Below are 18083 nucleotides of genomic sequence, written 5' to 3'. Positions count from 1 at the left end.
CCTAGGTCTCACCCCTATACTTGCCTCCCTATTGGCTCAGCGGCATTATCAGGTGGAGGAGTTTCCCGGTTAAGGAGCGACCGTTCTGATGTCACAGGCCATGTGATGAGAAAAGGGTGTTCTGGGATGCAACATGGCAGCCAAGATGGCCACCAACATGGGTGCCAGGAGGCTGGGCCTGATGAGGTCACAGGCCATGTGATGGGAACAGGGTGTTCTGGGATGCAACATGGCAACCAAGATGGCCACCAACATGGCTGCCAGGGGGTTGGACCTGGTGAGGTCACAGGCCATGTAATGGGAACAGGGTGTTCTGGGATGCAACATGGTGGCCAAGATGGCCATCAACATGGCTGCCAGGGGGGTTCAGGGGTGGAGTTTCTGGTGGCAAAGGTCAGGGGTTAGGGACAGGACTTCCAACCGCAAGATGGCAGCCAAGATGGTGGGCGGGGGGCATGTCTAGGGGGCGGAGCACCTGTCAGTGGGTGGGGCTTGTCAGTTTGACAACATGTGTACCGTATATACTACTCCCACTGTAATCCCCAGGTCCTTTTCGAAATAGCTGCTGCTTAGACAGTCAGTCCCCAGGCTGTAGCAATGTATGGGATTCTTCCATCCTAAATGCAGGACTTTGGACTTGATCTTGTTGAATCTCATGAGATTTTTTTGGGCCCAATCCTCCAATTTGTCTAGGCTACTCTGAATCCTAGCCCTACTTGCCAGTTCTACTACACCCTCCAGCTTGGTGTCATCCGCAACCTTGCTGAGGGTACAATCCCATCCCATCTTCCAGATCATTAATGAAGATATTGAACAAAACCAGCCCTGGGAGTAACCTCTGGAGCACTCCACTTGATACCAGCTGCCAGCTAGACACTGAGCCACTGATTACTACCCATTGAGCCCAACAATCCCGCCAGCTTTCTATCCATCTTACAGTCCATTCATCCAACCCAGTCCATTCTTACAGTCTATTCATCCAATCATATCTAACCCCCTTTGAATCCCAAGCCAGAATGGTTTCACAAGGGAAGTCTTCCACACTAATCTCACTCCTCCAAAACCAAAGTAAGATATCACAACCTCCCTGCCACTACATCTCGCTTAAGTATTTCTATGGTTTAAAATGTCATTCATTCAATCAGAAATATATAGTTATGTCTGATTCCCTAAGTCACTCCATTTTTGTAGCTGTAGTACCATTTACATTTGTAAGTATTCAAAATAATCTGCCCCATATTACAGTTCACTTTCTAAAATTTTGAATCAAATAGCCAACAAAATTATATGGTCAAACAAATTTTCCCTTCCTAATAAAGTTAATAAAGTTACAACCAACGGGAAAAACAGCAATTTTAGGGGATTCAGCATTGGTAAATTTTTTAACATCAGTAGTGGATGATTTGTCCAAACAGGAATTAATTCAAAGATATTCTATGACTTGTGTTATGCATGTAATAAGACTATGATACACTTGTCCTTTCTGGCTTTGAGTCCATGTAATATAAGTACTAAAAAAAAAAATCTATTTCCTTTCTGCAAGAAAAATCCACTCATATCCTATGCAAATAAACAGCCAGCAAAATAAAAAATATTTAAAGAGCAGAACATGTAATTTTGCCCTGATCAGCACTTCAATTACCATTAAAATCAACAAAACTTTAAATATGTTCAATACTTTTTTAAAATCAGGCCCATCTTGAGCACATTTCAGAAAATATCAGCTTGTTTGTTATATACAATGATTTCCTACTTCTGTTTTTAATCTGTAAAACAAATTTCACCTGATGTACATTCAATCAACCACAAGATGGCACTAAAACTTGATTACATTTACACTACAGCTTCTTGCACAAAGATACATAGGATCCATTCTGAATAAATAAGAGCTTTTCTTAAATGAACATCCAAACACACAGGAATTTCAAATGCAACAGTAAAAGATGCTCAGTTGTCTAGATTTGAAGGAATCTTTAAAGAATATTTTGATACCACCAAACTTCAGAACTTAATCACCTTGCTTAAAGAGCTAGTACATGGTAGATTCATGGCACAGGACAGAGCACAGCATAGAAATAGCAACAGATGCATATAAAAGGTGAGAAATATCATTGTATAAATTCAAAATGAATAGATATTGAACTTGCACATACTTTACCTGAATAACTGCTAAACACTGCAACACTAACTTCATCACTTTATTCCTCTTCTTATATTTAGCCGTTCTCCTAAGAATTTCACCCATCATGAATAACTAGATCTGCCAGCATCCAGATTTTCTTCACATCACTACCTCACAGTATTAGTATGTAATAATTAGTGAACAGAGACCACTATTAGTATTTCTCCAAGACCAGTGGTCTTTTTTCTCTCTCCCATCAATCCTGACATTTAGTGATCTTATTCACATGTATGTCTGAAGACAGGTCTCAAAAACACAAACACCTAATGTAAATTGTCACTGGAGCTCTGGCGATTGACATCAGCTAAGAACATGCCATTAGAACTTTTTGTACTTTAGCTGCCTTCACAGTAATCATTACTCAGGTGTTTTATCATACAGGGTTATTTTGATAATGAGTCTTTTCTTTACAATAGTAGAATGGACAATATGCTGACTGCTAAAATGTTTAGCAGAGTAATTGGGCTCCTTTCATTTTGCAAAGGCTAAGTTAATTTGGACCACCTGCCTGGACCACCTGCTCAGCTATCTGTTCTTGTAGATCTTTTCCTTACATTACAGGAAGCTTTTCTTCCTCAAAGTGGGTGGGGAATAACAACTTATTCAAAACTTCTTCCTTACAACAGGAGAGAGCACAAGAAGTACTTACTAGCAGAGCAGCTCAACAACACCTACCTGCTTTACAATGATCAGAATTCTCCTCTCTCAGCCAGCAAGGTATTTTAAGTGTCACCTAGTGGCTAGAAAACTGCAGATTCAGACCAGGATTTTATTCCCAGCTCTGCCACTTGCCTGCTCCATGACATTATACAAGTTGATTTCTCTCTGTGAAAATTACTGATAAAGGCACCTGTTTAATCATATTTATTTTATCAATGTTTAATCTGAATTCTTTCTTCTCTTCTGGGTCTAGGAATCTCAGAGGAACCTGGGGGGACCACCATCTTTTGGTTAAGCTGCATACTGAAGTTCAGATCTACTTTGCAGATCTGCACAACAGTGGGCACATCTACACAAGATATTTACTGCAATGTAAACTTATTATCTCTTCAGTAAATACCTCAGTATCTACATGTGCAGGGCAATTAGACTGAAGTAAACTAATAAACTCTACAGCAGGGTGTGGGCCACGATTCCCGGATGGTCCTTGGGAAACGGCCGCAGTTGCGTGTCGAGTGGGGCACCGGGTGGTGACACCAACCCAGACACGCTCAGGGATGCCAAGTGCGAGAGGGAGATGAGATAAGCACCACAGACAATGAGGTGTGAAATAAAATTTGATATTTACTTACAGAACTGTCGAAACAACTTGAAGGGCGATATAACTTGGAGGCGATGAACTATATACAGCAACAAGGGATAAGCAATGGGTGGCGGGTGGAGACTGCAGTATACAAGTACGATGTCTGGTTGGGACAAAGTACAGTGCGTTCCGGATTTAGCGATGCAGTAAACTATAATGCTCGGAGCGACCGGAGCAGCTTCTGCTATAGACCTAGGGGTCTGACCAGGCCCCAAGATGGGTGATCAATCCGTCCTGAGAGTCAGAGTCTGGGGACCATGCACCGAGGCGTGCGGTCCCCTATATAACTTTTTCAGCCAATCAGGAAGCTCCCCTGATGGTACAGTCTGGAACCCATGGACATGCTGGCCAGCCAGCCGTGCCCATTAGGTGGTCTTTGATTGGCTAGACCACAGGTGATCACTCCCTGATCACACATTGCTCGCATGTTGGGTCAAATTGCTGATACACTCCGCCACCGCATCACTATTTACAATGGTTGTGTCACTTAACACTTCGATACAATAATCTGGCGGGGTCATTTTGCTTGTTGACACAGGGAAGCACTGTAAGTACTATCCTGCCAAAAATTCTGCAGCAGCACACATGTAGACACTGGCCCAGCTGGCTGGGGCATGAGGGTGCTTCAGTGAGGGGACTGTCTGCTGGCTAGCCCCACACAGAAGCACCCTTGCGCCCAACCAGCCCCTCTGCACCACATAGAGACAGGTCAGAGCAGCCTCAGGTTAGCAGGCTGACCCCCCTGAACCCCTTGTTCTAACCCATCCCAATGTGCTGCAGTCCCAGGCACATGTGTAAAAGTGGCACCCAGGAGCAATAAACTCTGGCATGATAAGCGCTGAAGTTTATTGTGTTGCATGAACATGCACTTGTAGAAACACCCACGGTGTTATCAATTTTTAATGTCCTATTGGTACATAATGCCCATTGTGCATATTTTGTCCCCAAAACATTCATAGGAGTTTCAAAGATAAAAATCCTAGTGACAATTCAATATATTGCATCATATTAACGTAAACGTGTATTAGAAAAAAATCCTGCTGCAATCGGTTTTCCCCTGACTAATTAATTTAGGCACAGAAGTTGCACTAGTGGCTTGTAAGGTGGATAAACAACTGGCTGGATCATTGGGCTCAGAGGGTAGTAGTCAATGGCTCAATGTCCAGTTGGCAGCCTGTATCAAGTGGAGTGCCGAAGGGGTCAGTCCTGGGGGTGGTTTTGTTCAATATTTTCATGAATGACCTGAAAGATAGGATAGAGTGCACACTCAGCAAGTTTGCAAATGATGCCAACCTGGGGGCAGTAGTAGATGCACTGGAGGGAAGGGCTAGGATTCAGAGAGACTTGGACAAATTGGAGGATTGGACCAAAAGAAATCTCATGAGGTTCAATAAGGAAAAATGCAAAGTCGTGCACTTGAGATGGGACAGTCCCAAGCATTAGTATGGGCTGAGGACCGACTGGCTAAGCAGCAGCTCTGCAGAATAAGACCTGGAGATTACAGTGGACAATAAGCTCAGTATGAGCCAACAGTGTACCCTTGTCGCAAAGAAGGCTAATGGCATACTGGGCTGCACTAGTAGGAACATTGCCAGGAGATTGAGGGGAGCGATTATTCCCTTCTATTTGGGATTGGTGAGGCCACATACGGAGTACTGTGTCCAGTTTTGCTCCCCCTCAACTATAGAAAGGATGTAAACTGGAGAGGGTCCAGTGGAGGGCAATCAAAATGATTGGGGGCTAGGGGACATGACTTATGAAGAGAGGCTGAGGGAACTGGGCTTATTTAGTCTGGAGATGAGAAGAGATTTAATAGTAGCATTTAACTACCTAAAGGATGGTTCCAAAGAAGATGGAGCTGCTAGACTGTTTTTAGTAGTGACAGATGACAGAACAAGAAGTAAATGTCAAGCTACAGCAAGCTGAGGTTAGATATTAGGAAAAACCTCTCTCATTAAGAGGTTAGTAAAGCACTGGAACAGGTTACCCAGAGACATCGTGGAATTTCTATCCTTGGAGGTTTTTAAGACCCCAGTAAGCAAACCTTGGCTGGGATGATCCTGCTTTGAGCAGGGGGTTGGACTAGATGACCTCCTGAGGTCCCTTCCAACCCTAGTTTCTATGATTCTATAATCTAGTGGCCAAACTTTATACTCATTCTCTGTGGGTGTAGGTATATTTAGCACTACTATATTTTTGGACAAAAGCAACCTATATGCAAAACAGTAATTCAGATTCAGTCATACAAGCGACAAAATATTACTTAGCTCTGTGTTAACCATTATGGTCCTTTCAAACAGGTAGTTTCAGTTAGGAAGTACGTTAGTTCCTGTCTTCAGTGTGAAGATGATTTTAACCATCCCCAATGGGGCAACAAAAATACCAATGATCCGTCTCGGCAGGCACCATCTGCACACTTGCTCAGCTAAATTCTTTCCGAGTAGTTTTTTTTCCCAGCCTGCTAAGAAAGATTCTTCTTGATAAAATATATATATATATATATATATATATATATATAGTGTGCAAGGTTAGTTGGTAGCAGGTAACCCTATGCATATGTAAATCATTTGCCTATCAGACACCCCTTTTAACTCCGATTGTAGGAAAAGTTGTACCTAAAGGTTTGGTGTTTTTTTAAATGAATGTAACAGAAAGTTGACATGTACCATTCTCAAAGGAATACATTCTAATTCTCTTCTTAAACATGTTACTGCACTGGTGGCCTCAGAGAAGAACTTGTGTGTAAAGGGACTGCCCTCCTTCACTAAGGATATTAGAATTTGTCCCACAGCTTTTTCCTCTGCTCACTCTTATTCATGTCATGGCTGCAGACAGGAACAAAATTAAATGAAGATCCTCTATAACCAATATTCTTAGCATCAGACCACGAATCCGTATGGATCACTGTTGCCAAAACCAGACTAGTATTTCCAGTGAAATTGTTCAACAGATTAGAAAGCAAATTTGACCTCACATTTTTTTCTATAGAGCTTGATTCACCATCTTTGTGAAAATGCATGGGTCACTGAAGATTATCAAGTACAGAGTTTTGTAACTCATTAGTCGGTAAGATAAGGAGAATGGTTCCCCCAAACCAGTGAAAATATTGGGCTAGATGCATTTCAGTCCCTCACTTTAAAGATATCTGGCCATTGGAGTAGAATCAATAACTGGGTGTTATCCCAAAAAGGGACCTTAAGAGAGAGCATCTAATCCAACAGGGGATCAAACCTACATGTATGATATTATTAGCACCATACTCTAACCAACTGAGCTAAACAGCCACTTGTCCCTGCCTGATATGGATCCATAGTCTGGAAAGCATAGGCAAGCTTTCTTTTCTCCCAAACTTCCAAAATCCAACTGGAAGCAGATTGGTGCACCTCCTGCCAAACAGGTGGTCTTTGCCCCCTTAGGAGTCCTTCAGACAGCCCAAATAATAGGCATAAGTGTCTTACTTTCTGGCTTTGCTACCAGCCCTCATAACAGAAAAAAATAATCCTTGGTCCAAACACACAAATGAATAAGTAAAGCAAACCTTCAGCTTTTCTCCGTGCAGCAAATGAAGAACCTTTATCTCTGACCCTTCCTAGTAAGAAACTTTTCTGATTTTCAGCCTGCTCCCCACCAACAGAGCACCTCCTCCCCTTACTCACTTCCCTGTTCTTTCTTGGCTTGAGCTTTAAATGACCAGATAATTCCTCACCGCTGGGTTTGTATCCCAGGGCTGGCTGCCTCCCGTAAAAGGCCAGACTGCCATATTACACTGACCTAGGCATCTTCCTAGGCTAGATGTTGCTTAAGTCTCTCCATTCAATGAATAGAGATCTTATTTTTTTTTATTTTGTTTCTGGGCATGCATGCTGAAATGTTGTGTCTGGCATCTCATAGCAACACCTAAACTAATTCCCATTTTGTATCTGGGCCTAAGATTTTTTTCTGGGTTTTTTTCCAAAACAGAACAGGAGGCATTGAGCTGCTGACTGCGAGACATAATGTTTCATGTCAATCTGTAAAGCATTTCAGTCAGTTAGAGGTGCAAATAGGAATTCTGTTGTCCTGGGCTGAGATGCCTAAGAATGGAGGGGCCAGCTGAGACCAGCAGAATGGGGAGGGAATGGTGATGAGCACCAGAAAATCTTGGCTACTGTTTCTGCTGCTGTTTGTCACAGTGCATACTGGCAGCCCCCAGCACGTGCCATTCTGGTGCCCCACTAAGTCAGTACCCAGGCCTGCTGCCCTGCTTACCTTCCCACCCCCAGTTAAACTACTGCTGTCCATAGCTGTCACTGAAGATGACTCTCCCCTACTTTTTTTCTAGCTCTTAAGCATTTTCATATGTTCCAAATCATCTGCTTGATGAGATAGCTGATACACCCACCACTTGAACTTGTCAAGTTGACCTAAACAACCATGACCTCTCACTCCCCTTCGTCTCTCTCTGTATCTTTGCACCTGCCAAATTTCAGCACAGTCGTTTACTCCTATCACGCCCACTTCTTTTCCTCCACAGCCATTTTGGTTTCAGTGTGGGTGCAGAGGTTTGCTTACCGTGCTGAACACTTTGTCTATTTCTGCACATTTTAAGGAGGCCTCTCTGCTGACTTGCTGAGCAAAGAATAAAAGCTCAGTGCTATTACTTTGGCTAGCCACGTCTCTTTCAGAAACCTGCAGCAGTATAATTAAGATTGACATGACTCTTGTTAGGGGAGTCAGGAGTAAGTAGCATTACGATATATATTTGAAACATTTATCTCACTGATAAAAGGCAAGATGAGTTGTCTTATTAACTAGACTGAGGCAAACTAGGTTGTCTAGCACTGAGCTTGGGTTGCATAAGGAGAGCTGTCTTCTGAAAAACAAGGTGTAAGCATAGTTCTTATGGAAAAGAATGCCTATTTGGGTGAAACAGCAGGTGGCCCATTACAAATCTTCCTGTTTCCTGTATGTATTGGTACACAGAAATACAAATCATGACAGAGTGTTCCGATGAAACAGACAGAAATAGAGGTAAGAACACCTTCTAGAAAAAAAAGTTGCAGTATTTTATGACAGGTTTTGAATCTAGAAATCTTTCCAACTGAATTGTTATCTGAGAAAAATAATATCATTCTGTTAATCCTATTGCTACTTAATGGAAAAGGAACCAAGAGTCAAAGACCAGAAGAGCAGATGGTTTGCACATCCATCCTATGAGCTACTGAAATGTAAGCCTCCTAGATGCCTAAGTGGAAAGGACGGGAGGGGGCTTTATGTTTTAAGAAAAAGCATTGGGGATTTCAAGCATAAGCAAAAGCAAAGCCTGAAAGCTGATAAAAGATAAGCAGCATGAATGAGCTCAGTAAAGAAGGATGAAAGAGCTCAGGTTTTGGTGCCAGTGAGCTAAGTCCTGCCTCCATAGGCAGAGCACAGAGTAGGTTTTCTCAACAAAGCTGTACAATACATTCTAGCTCACAAACCTCCAATACAATTTTTGGATTTCTCAACTTTGCAGCTACTATCTTATGTCATTTAGAATTCATGATACAGCCTTTCTTCCTTTCCTTATGTAGGAAGCTCTAGCCAATCCTCAAAATACCACAGGTGCTGAAAAGAAAGAATAGTATCATTTTTCCACTCAAAGAGTTCTTTATTTCTTTCATTGACTATGGGCCAGAGGCTCTGCACCTATAACAGGCACTCTCAGGTATGCTAGCTTGTAGTGGTCCCCAAGAGATAACACTGGTAGGGATCTTCATACACAGGAAATGACAAGGACAAGAGGTGGAAATCTTCACAAATGTAGATCTGCTTGGGGGTCACGACCATCATATAGCAGAAAATTGTCATGGTTCCTCTAAACCTCATTTGCCATTTTGGATTTGTTAGAAAACCAACTCCAGGATCAGAAGACACAAATAACTCTTTTGGGATAATGTGAGAGGCAAGGATTTTTGTAGGTAATCTTTTTTATTGAACCAACTGTATAGTTTTGGAGGGATATAGACAAGCTTTTGGGTACCATGTACCCTTCCCTCTTACCTACCCTATCAGCTGCTCCCAGCATCTACTAAGTCAGTTTAAATTTCAGTTCTGGCATCAAGTCTTCAGGCTACACAGCATAAACATACTTCTTTGTGTATTATGAATTAATTTCTAATGCCTTTTCGCCTTCAGCAACACAGGAGCTATCCTAAATCAAGCTGGTACTGTGTGCAAATTACAGAATCATAAGACTGGAAGGAACTTTGGGGGCCAACTAGTCCAGGGTTCTTCAGCAGACGTCCCACAGGCCACATATGTCCCCTGAGGGGTTCATCTGTGGCCCATGGGTTCCTGGTCTGGGTGCTGCTCCCCTTCATTGCTCTGTATTCTGCTGCCAAGAATATCCAGGCTCCCCACACATCCTCCTGCTTCTGTTTCCTGTTCAAGATGTGGCATCTGCCTGGCATATCAGGCAGCCTTTGGAATGTGTGGTATATACAATACAATGTAGTCCATGATCTAGTCCATTCCTAAGTAGACCATTACTAAACGGGACATACCAGGACACACCATGCCTAAAACATCCCATCCAGGTGCCTATCCTGCCTGAAATCCTACTGCAATATAATACATGTTGTTATGCTAATATACTGCAATATATTAAATTGTCACTGGGACTTTTATCTTTGAAACTGCTATGAATGTTTTGGGGACAAAATCTACACATTAGACATAATTTACCAATAAGATAATAACAATCTATAATACTCTGTTGTATGAAAATCTTAATGCTGAGGGGCTGACCTATGGGAAGATCAGCAACCAGCAAGCCCACATTAAGGGCAAAATACTCACAGATCTTTAAAGTAGATCTGAACTCCTGTATGCAATTTGACCAATAGGTATGCCCCAAAATTTCTCTGATTCCAATGAAGATTTCACAACTTCTCTAGGCAGTTTATCCCACTATTCTACTACTCTTGTAAATTAGGCTTGTAAAGCTTGTTTGCCCTATTACAAATATTCTAATGAGTTTATCATCAGGGTCAGTCTCAGAAACAGCGGATTTTAAACTAATAGTGGTTAAGACTCATGGAACACATATTTTAAATTCACTTTCTATAACGAGGGTACCAGAAACCTGATTTGTGCCCCAACTCAACTCCCACAATGCACACACTTTTCTTTAAGCACATGCTTAAGTCACACTGGGTGCATCTACATGTGCAATTAGCACATAGCAATAAACTCCTTTGCAGTTTGCGCCAGAATTAATTTCTCCCAGGTGCACCGTTTACACATGCTCACAGGACCATGGCACATTGAGCCAAGGTGGAGCAGCCCCGGGCTGGCAGAGGCCCTGGTGGGGGGTCAGCCTGCCAGCCTGAGGCTGCTCTGCCCCAGCTCACCATGCTGTGGAGAGGCTGGGTGGGGCATGAGGGTATCACAATGTGGCACTTGCCAGCAGGCAGCCCCAGCACTATAACACCCTCATGCCCCAGCCAACCCCAGTCACTGTCTACACGTGCATTTTGGTACACGTAATTACTCTGATGTAGGACAGTGCTTGTCCCAGACAGTACTATCCTACAGTGGAGTTAATTAATTTACTGTGCCCTAATATGGGCACACATGTAGATGGTGACACTTTACTATGGAGCTAATTAGTCAGCTCTGCAGTAAAGCACATAAGTAGATGCACCCCAACTGCTACTTTAAGGTTGCTGCTTTGAAGATAAAAGCTGGACTTCGGTATGTGTTTCATTGTTTCTGAACTGGTAATCTGTAGGAATTATTTTTATCAACAAATAGAAACATGAAATGTGACTTAAATGATCAACAGCACAGGTTGTATTCTGTTTTTTAATACTTCATGACATTCAGACATCAAATTATTCTCAGTAATTATTAAACAAACATTATTGAACACAAAATAAACAGAAAAATATCCCAATTTGCTTGCACATAATTTCCAAATAGAAAAAAGAGTTGAGTCTAAAATATTATTTGTTACAAATTATTTACTAAGGCCTATCAGTCTTCTATAATGTGGTATTCCAACCTTTTTTATTTACAGAGCCCTAAAACATTTCAAATGGAGGTGTGGACCTCTTTGATAATCTATGTATAGTAAACATAAGTAGATAATTATTGACAAACTGTTGTGTTAAAAATAAAAATAACAACAACAACAATAGCAATAATACAATTTGTGAACTCAACATTTTGTTGTTGGTTCTAATGAGATGGTTCAGCTTGCTTCTTGGCAGAAAATACATGAAAGTTTGGTAGGATACATAACAGTTTCCGTCTTAGATCTCCTTCAGCATCTAATTTGTTTTGATATTTCGCCTTTATTGATACTAAGGCTGAAAACCCACTTTCACAAAGTAGTGAATGGCATTAAGACTTTAATGGTCTTACCTGTCAGATCAGGGTACTTCTTTTTATTTTCAACCAGAATTGGGCAACAGGCTCCTGCTTTAATTCAAGTTTCAGTCAACAGTCACAGGATAACTCAAGTAATTGCTCTTCTTCTTTAGCTATTAGACAAGAACTAGAGTTGCAGTCTGCTACAAAGGAGTTATGAATCCACTCATTCTCATTGCCCATTTCAGGAAAATACTGGCAAAACTGAGATTTGAGTGCCAGCAAGTGTTTCTCATTTTCACTTTTCACATCACTGTCCAGAGTCAAGGCATTTTCAGCCAAAAACCTGTCAAGTGTTTCAAGCGTGTCAAATTTGTTTTATCTTACTCAAGTAACCCAGAGTTGAAGCTTCTTGATGAAAGCCATCAGGTACAGTCCCCTGCATACACAGACAACCATTCACCCAGGGATTCCCCCAGATTACTACATCAAACCCTCACATATTCACATGTTTGAGATGTACTCTGAAGAAATAGTCATGAAACTAGTACCCTATACCCCACCAGATGTTTGCTGGTGGCCTCCCATCAGTTTTGCAGAACCTAACCTTTCACTAAAAATGCGCGCGGTTCTTATTGTATTGAAATAAAGCTTTCCATAAGTGCCTCAAGACACTGCCAGTTTTCCCAGTGGAAATTCCATCCAAACTGGTATGCGCACGTGCTCACTGTCTCTCTGTCTCACTCGCACACAGACACGTCTGTTCCAGTTTGTAGACTGGTATCTCCAGGTGCGTGGCAGGGCTGCAGTGTAGCCAGGTCCTGTGAAGCAGCAGTGGCAGCAGGATGAGGAGGGGCTGACTGGCTGCCTTCTGCTTGCTGGCACTTGCCTGCCTGCCAAAGAAGCTCAGGTCACATGGACATGGGGGGAGCTGGAGGAGCAGCAGCAGAGCTGATGTCTTTACATCCACCTTTCACAGACCCCCTAGACATGCTCTACAGACCCTTAGGGGTCCGTGGACCATGGGTTGAAAACCATTGTTCTATAAACTACCAGAGTTATTACTCTTTAAGCAGAGGAGAAAGCCAAGAAATATAACTTTTAACTTTTGTATATATTTCTGCTTTAAGAAAATTTTTTCTCCAGGAATATACAATCTGCTCTGAGAGTATATGATCTAAAAAACTTCTAGCTTTTCATTTGTGGTGAATTTAGAAGCCATTTTCACAAACTCCTTGATTCTCTATATTATTGGTGATGCGTGTCCACATCATGTAACTTAATCCCCAAATATCTGTGTTTTATAACTTTGTTTTCTTTTTTCATTACCAGAACACTCTTACACTTGAACAACCCTCTAGTTTGGTATGTGGCAAAAGAAAACCCCTCTTAGAACCTAAGTTAACTCCTAATGAAGACAATAAAAAATCGCATTTGGTTATTGCTCATCTGGCAATTACAAAATGCTCATATATAGAGATATTATTTTGTCCCCCATTACATCAACATCTGAGTACCTAACCATCTGTAATGGATTTATCCTCACAGAAGACATGAGAAGGGAAGAACTATTAACACCATGTTATGAATGGGGAACAAAAAGGCTAAGGGCCAGATCCAAAAAAGACACTAATAACTTAGGTCATTTTCAAGTGCCTGGTCCCCAGAGTGGAATCGAGAACCCTGTGTTAGATGTCTAAACTCCCTGTGTAGTATGTGGGGGATCAGGTACTTCATCTGGAATCCAAACATGGCCATAGCATATGTTAGCATGTGTAGTATCTACACATTGAACATTTAGCTGCCTGGAGCTAGCCGAAAGGGAAATGCTGAGAACAGAAGCCAATTCTGAAGTGGGGATGACCCACATGCCACAAGTGGCATAGGCAGCCTCTCTCTGTAGCACACAACAGATCAGGGAGGGAACAGACAAGGGAGTAGCAGATAGGGCCAAGAGCAGAAAGTAAAACAGGAGACAGAGCACAGGGCAGGGAGCAGAAACTAGAGCAGCCGATTGGACAAATTAAGGGAACTGGAGTGGCACTCACGAAGGTATGGGGTTAATTTGTTAAGGCTGAAAAACCTCCAAAAAGGTTGGCCCCTACTCTTCTAAATCATGCCCCTCAAATTTCTCATTCAAGCCAGTAGGGAGGTCCCTATGTCCACTGAGAATCCACATACATAAACTGTCTTCTAGCATAAGAGCCCTGTAGACTTTAGTAGGTCATAGGCTGCTTAATAGTGAAGTGAGACAGCCACCACATTTGCTTGCAGCTCTCTTTTTAGAGTTAAGATAAAAGAGGAATAAGTGAAAGAAGTGATAATCAGTGAAAAAAACCCTTAGGAGAGAAAGCTCCAGAACACAGGGGGGAAAACAAGTGACGCTAGGTAGGTCACCAAAGGAACACTTTGAGCTAGCCATGTGGTTTGGTACTGGTTAGATCTGGTTTTGCTACAGAAATGGCTTTATACTTTCAACTAAGATAGATCTATTTCTTGGGTAAGATATAAGATGTATCCATTTACCATATTAGAAGGATTACCATTACATAATCGAATAAATAGCATAATAAGCAAATTTACATATCTGCTAGTTTTATCTATGATGTCTTTATTTGTTAAGCTTTTTAAGGCTGGCTAAAAATTAGGGATAAAAAGCCCAGCTTTGCCTCAGAAGCTCACTCTTCAGCCAGGAGCCCTGATCTTTGCTGAATTGCTCATTTCTGAATAAACCAAGATCAGCTCTTCCGCAAAATATAGTCTCTGGAACCTAGGTAAGAAATTATTTTCCCTGAAAGGCTGGCCACCTGTTAGAGATGTTGAAGACTACGATTCAGTGATTTTAAGATTGATTCCTTTCAGCGCGTAAGCTCAGTTTCCTCCTCTGCCTAAAGTGCATCCTTCTATTTCCCTAAAAGTAGAGAAGGGAAGAGGTAGACCCAGGTTCAGTACCCCTTTTGATGGAAGAAATTCAAATCCACACCTCTGACATCCCTGGAGTGTGACATAATCTCCAGGCTGTGGAATATTCTGCATGAAAAGCACTCTCAACCCCTCCACTTGAAGCTGGTGCACAGTACAGAAAAAGAATGCAAGATTCACTGAGTCAGAAAGAGACTAATTCATGTGCATATGAATGAGGGATTATTGCTTAGTTTAGTGATTAGAGAAGGGGGAAATCATGTGTTCCATCCCTGCTCCCGATACTGGTTTTATATTTTACATTATCTAGTCATTACACAAAATATAGAGCAAGAATCACATAGCATTTCCTACTTCCTCAGAACTTTCTCAACTCAAGTGAGTAACATAGATTGAAACTCAAGCAGAGATTCTATTAAACACAATTAACACAGTTTAAATCCTAATTTTCATAGCCAGAAAGAATTGAAAATGCCTTATATTTAAAAATGCTCATCTGTGTTACACAATTCCATGAGGCTAGTGTGAGATAATGCACTACAATGATAGTGCAGATCTTAAGAAGTAATATGTTGACTTCAAAACAAAATCCCAGTATTATTCAATGGGCATGTCATCCCACATTTGTAATCTTACATTGAAAAGACACTGGATAAACTTTTCAAAAGTATTTAGCTGGTTTAGGATACTAAGGCTCATTGAAATTCATGGGACTTAGACTGCTAAGTCACTTTTAGGTGCTTTAGAATATTTTGCCCTGTGTCAAACAGCTTAAATTAGGATCTTCTATTTTTGTAAGGGGTGGGGGACAAGGAAGTTATTCAGTATGAACAGTAATGATTTAACATCTAATAACCAGGTGTTAAAAAATTAAAAGCATAGATATATGTGATGAAGGTCAGGAAAGGAAGGTGGTTGTCCAGAGGTCTCACATTGAAAACACTCAGAAGAGAATTTTAACCAGTTCTAGGTGCTATATGATGAAAGATTTGTAATGCTGTGTTTGGAAAGGGCAAGAGAGTATGATTAATAGACGGCAGGTTTAAAAAACAGGTGAGAGAGAGCAAAAGGCTGGCAGGAGAGGCAGTTCTTCACATTAACCACAAGATGGCATAGAGCATTCGAATGATCAGTTCAGAAAAGAAATAGCATATTACAAAGACAAGAAACAATTATAATTTATGCCAACAAAAACTATGAATGACTTATTAAAAAACCCATAAAAATAATAATAAAAAGTGTACATACATCTACACACCCACAAAACGTCCCAAGCAAAGCTCCTAGTCTGAACTTTATTTCCTATACATAATAAAATGAATCAAAGACCAAAATGACAGCATGCAGTCATCTGCTTAACACTAAAAATGTAAATGATATGTTGCATCTATAAAATGCAACATATCTGTATGATAGGTGAGAGACTGGCTGGATGGAAGCAAGTGTGGGTATGAGCAGGCAGGAGGTGGGAACGGCAGAGTGGAAAGTTTGGGTGGGATATTCTGCAGGAGAGGTGCAGACATGACTGGGCAAATGGTAGGACCACCTAGAACAGTGGTCCTCAGCTTCCAACCTATGATCCAAGTCCAGCCCACAGGGCCATGTCATCCAGCCTACTGGGCTCCCCACAGGTCTGGAAATTTGGGGCGAGGCAGCAATAGTGTTAATTGCTGCTTCCAGAACACCAGCAGAAAAAGGACAATACAGGCTAAACTATATTAAGTTTTATGTCAGATCTCTCTAGAATGAAGCATCCAGGTGGGATAATATTTGCCTGGCCCAGGTGGTCTTCAACAACTGTCGTAACATACATGCCAGACCCACAAATGAGACTCTTTGGATCAAAATACCCTGTAAACAGTGTCACTCTTCCTTATCCTTCTTTCCACATGGGAGAAGCGAGATATGCCCACTGAAGGCATTTGCTGCTTATGTAGGTGGTAGGTGGGGTGAGAGCAAACACACTAAACATCAAAAAAGGGATGATAGTTTCTCTTTTGCAGAGTAAGTTCCTCATATTTACCACAGGGTGGTGCAAAAACATAAAAAAGTATCAACAGATCAGAAGGCAAGAACAGAAGATGGCCCAGACAAAAATGTATGAGAGCTTCCACCAGGTGTCGACTCAGGCAAAACATGAATGACCTGAGAAAACAGCCATAAAGCTACCAAGTGAGTCTGCTTTTCTAAACTTTGCTTTAGAAACATACCTCTCTGAGTAGAGCTAATATACCTGTCAACCCATATTAGCCTTTCTAACATGAACTGTTTAAATTATATAACTATTGCAATAATTATTTTACTGAACATGGAATTTAATAAACATGGAAAGAGAAACGTAGCCATAAATTGTTTAATCTGGAGAGCATGGTCAAGCAATGACTGTGTACCAATGAACATGTAGATGAACTGTGTAACATGCATTTGAAATATCACTGTAAAGAACATCTCTTTGGTGGTGAAGGTGTTTTGCACAGAGCTTTTAGAAAGACTGTGTGCCTAATATGCTCCAGTGTCTGGTTGGTTTTTTTTCTCTTAGAATCCATTTAGCACATCTCTTTTGAATTTATGCAGGCTATTTTGAAAGAATTTGCTTGATTCCAAATAGCAGTACTTAAAGGTATTCTTCTATCTCCCTATAAATTGCACTAAATCTTATGGAATCAGAAAAAAAGGAGAAAAATATCTGTGAGATATATACATTCATTCCGAGCTGTTTTGGGGAGGTTTTACTTGCTTGTCTGTTTTAACACAGGTAACCCAGAAAACAAAAATGCTAACTATCTGAATAAAAATGGTAGGTGGGGTCTGTAATTGAGCTAATGAAATATAAATGGGAAGCCAGGTGCTCTTCTTTTAGAAACTCTTTCTCCTGGTGAATTCAGAGGTTGGCAGGAACAGCTGACACAAATCTTCAGCAGACATAACTGAAATATGTGGATTCTCCCAGTCTCCAAAACCGGTTTGAACCGAACAAAAGAGGGTTTTCCCTGCCTTTGGTGAAGTTCATCCCACCCTCTGGCTGGGGATAAACTAGTCCTGCCAAGATCGACTTCTATTTCTGGCTCATTAAGATACTTCTGAAGAGCAAATATTTTGCCTTTTGGAATGCACCAGATTGTGCTTGAAGCAGATGAACCATCCAAAATCTCTTTTCCCGAATAAAAGGCAGATTCCTCAGTTCATGTGCCCGATTTCTCTCCCAACTCTTCAAGCCTCTTCCAGCAGCATTCAGAAGCAAATGCTTCGGGCTCGAGGCTGTGTCCTTAATCAGCTGTAAGGGCTCTGGCATTAAACCACTCTCCTTCCTCCTTCTGCTGCATTTATAATGCTGCATTCCTG

Source organism: Alligator sinensis, unplaced genomic scaffold, assembly GCF_000455745.1.
Source record: "Alligator sinensis unplaced genomic scaffold, ASM45574v1 scaffold545_1, whole genome shotgun sequence".
NCBI lineage: Eukaryota > Metazoa > Chordata > Crocodylia > Alligatoridae > Alligator > Alligator sinensis.
Note: the sequence above shows the minus strand (reverse complement) of the source record.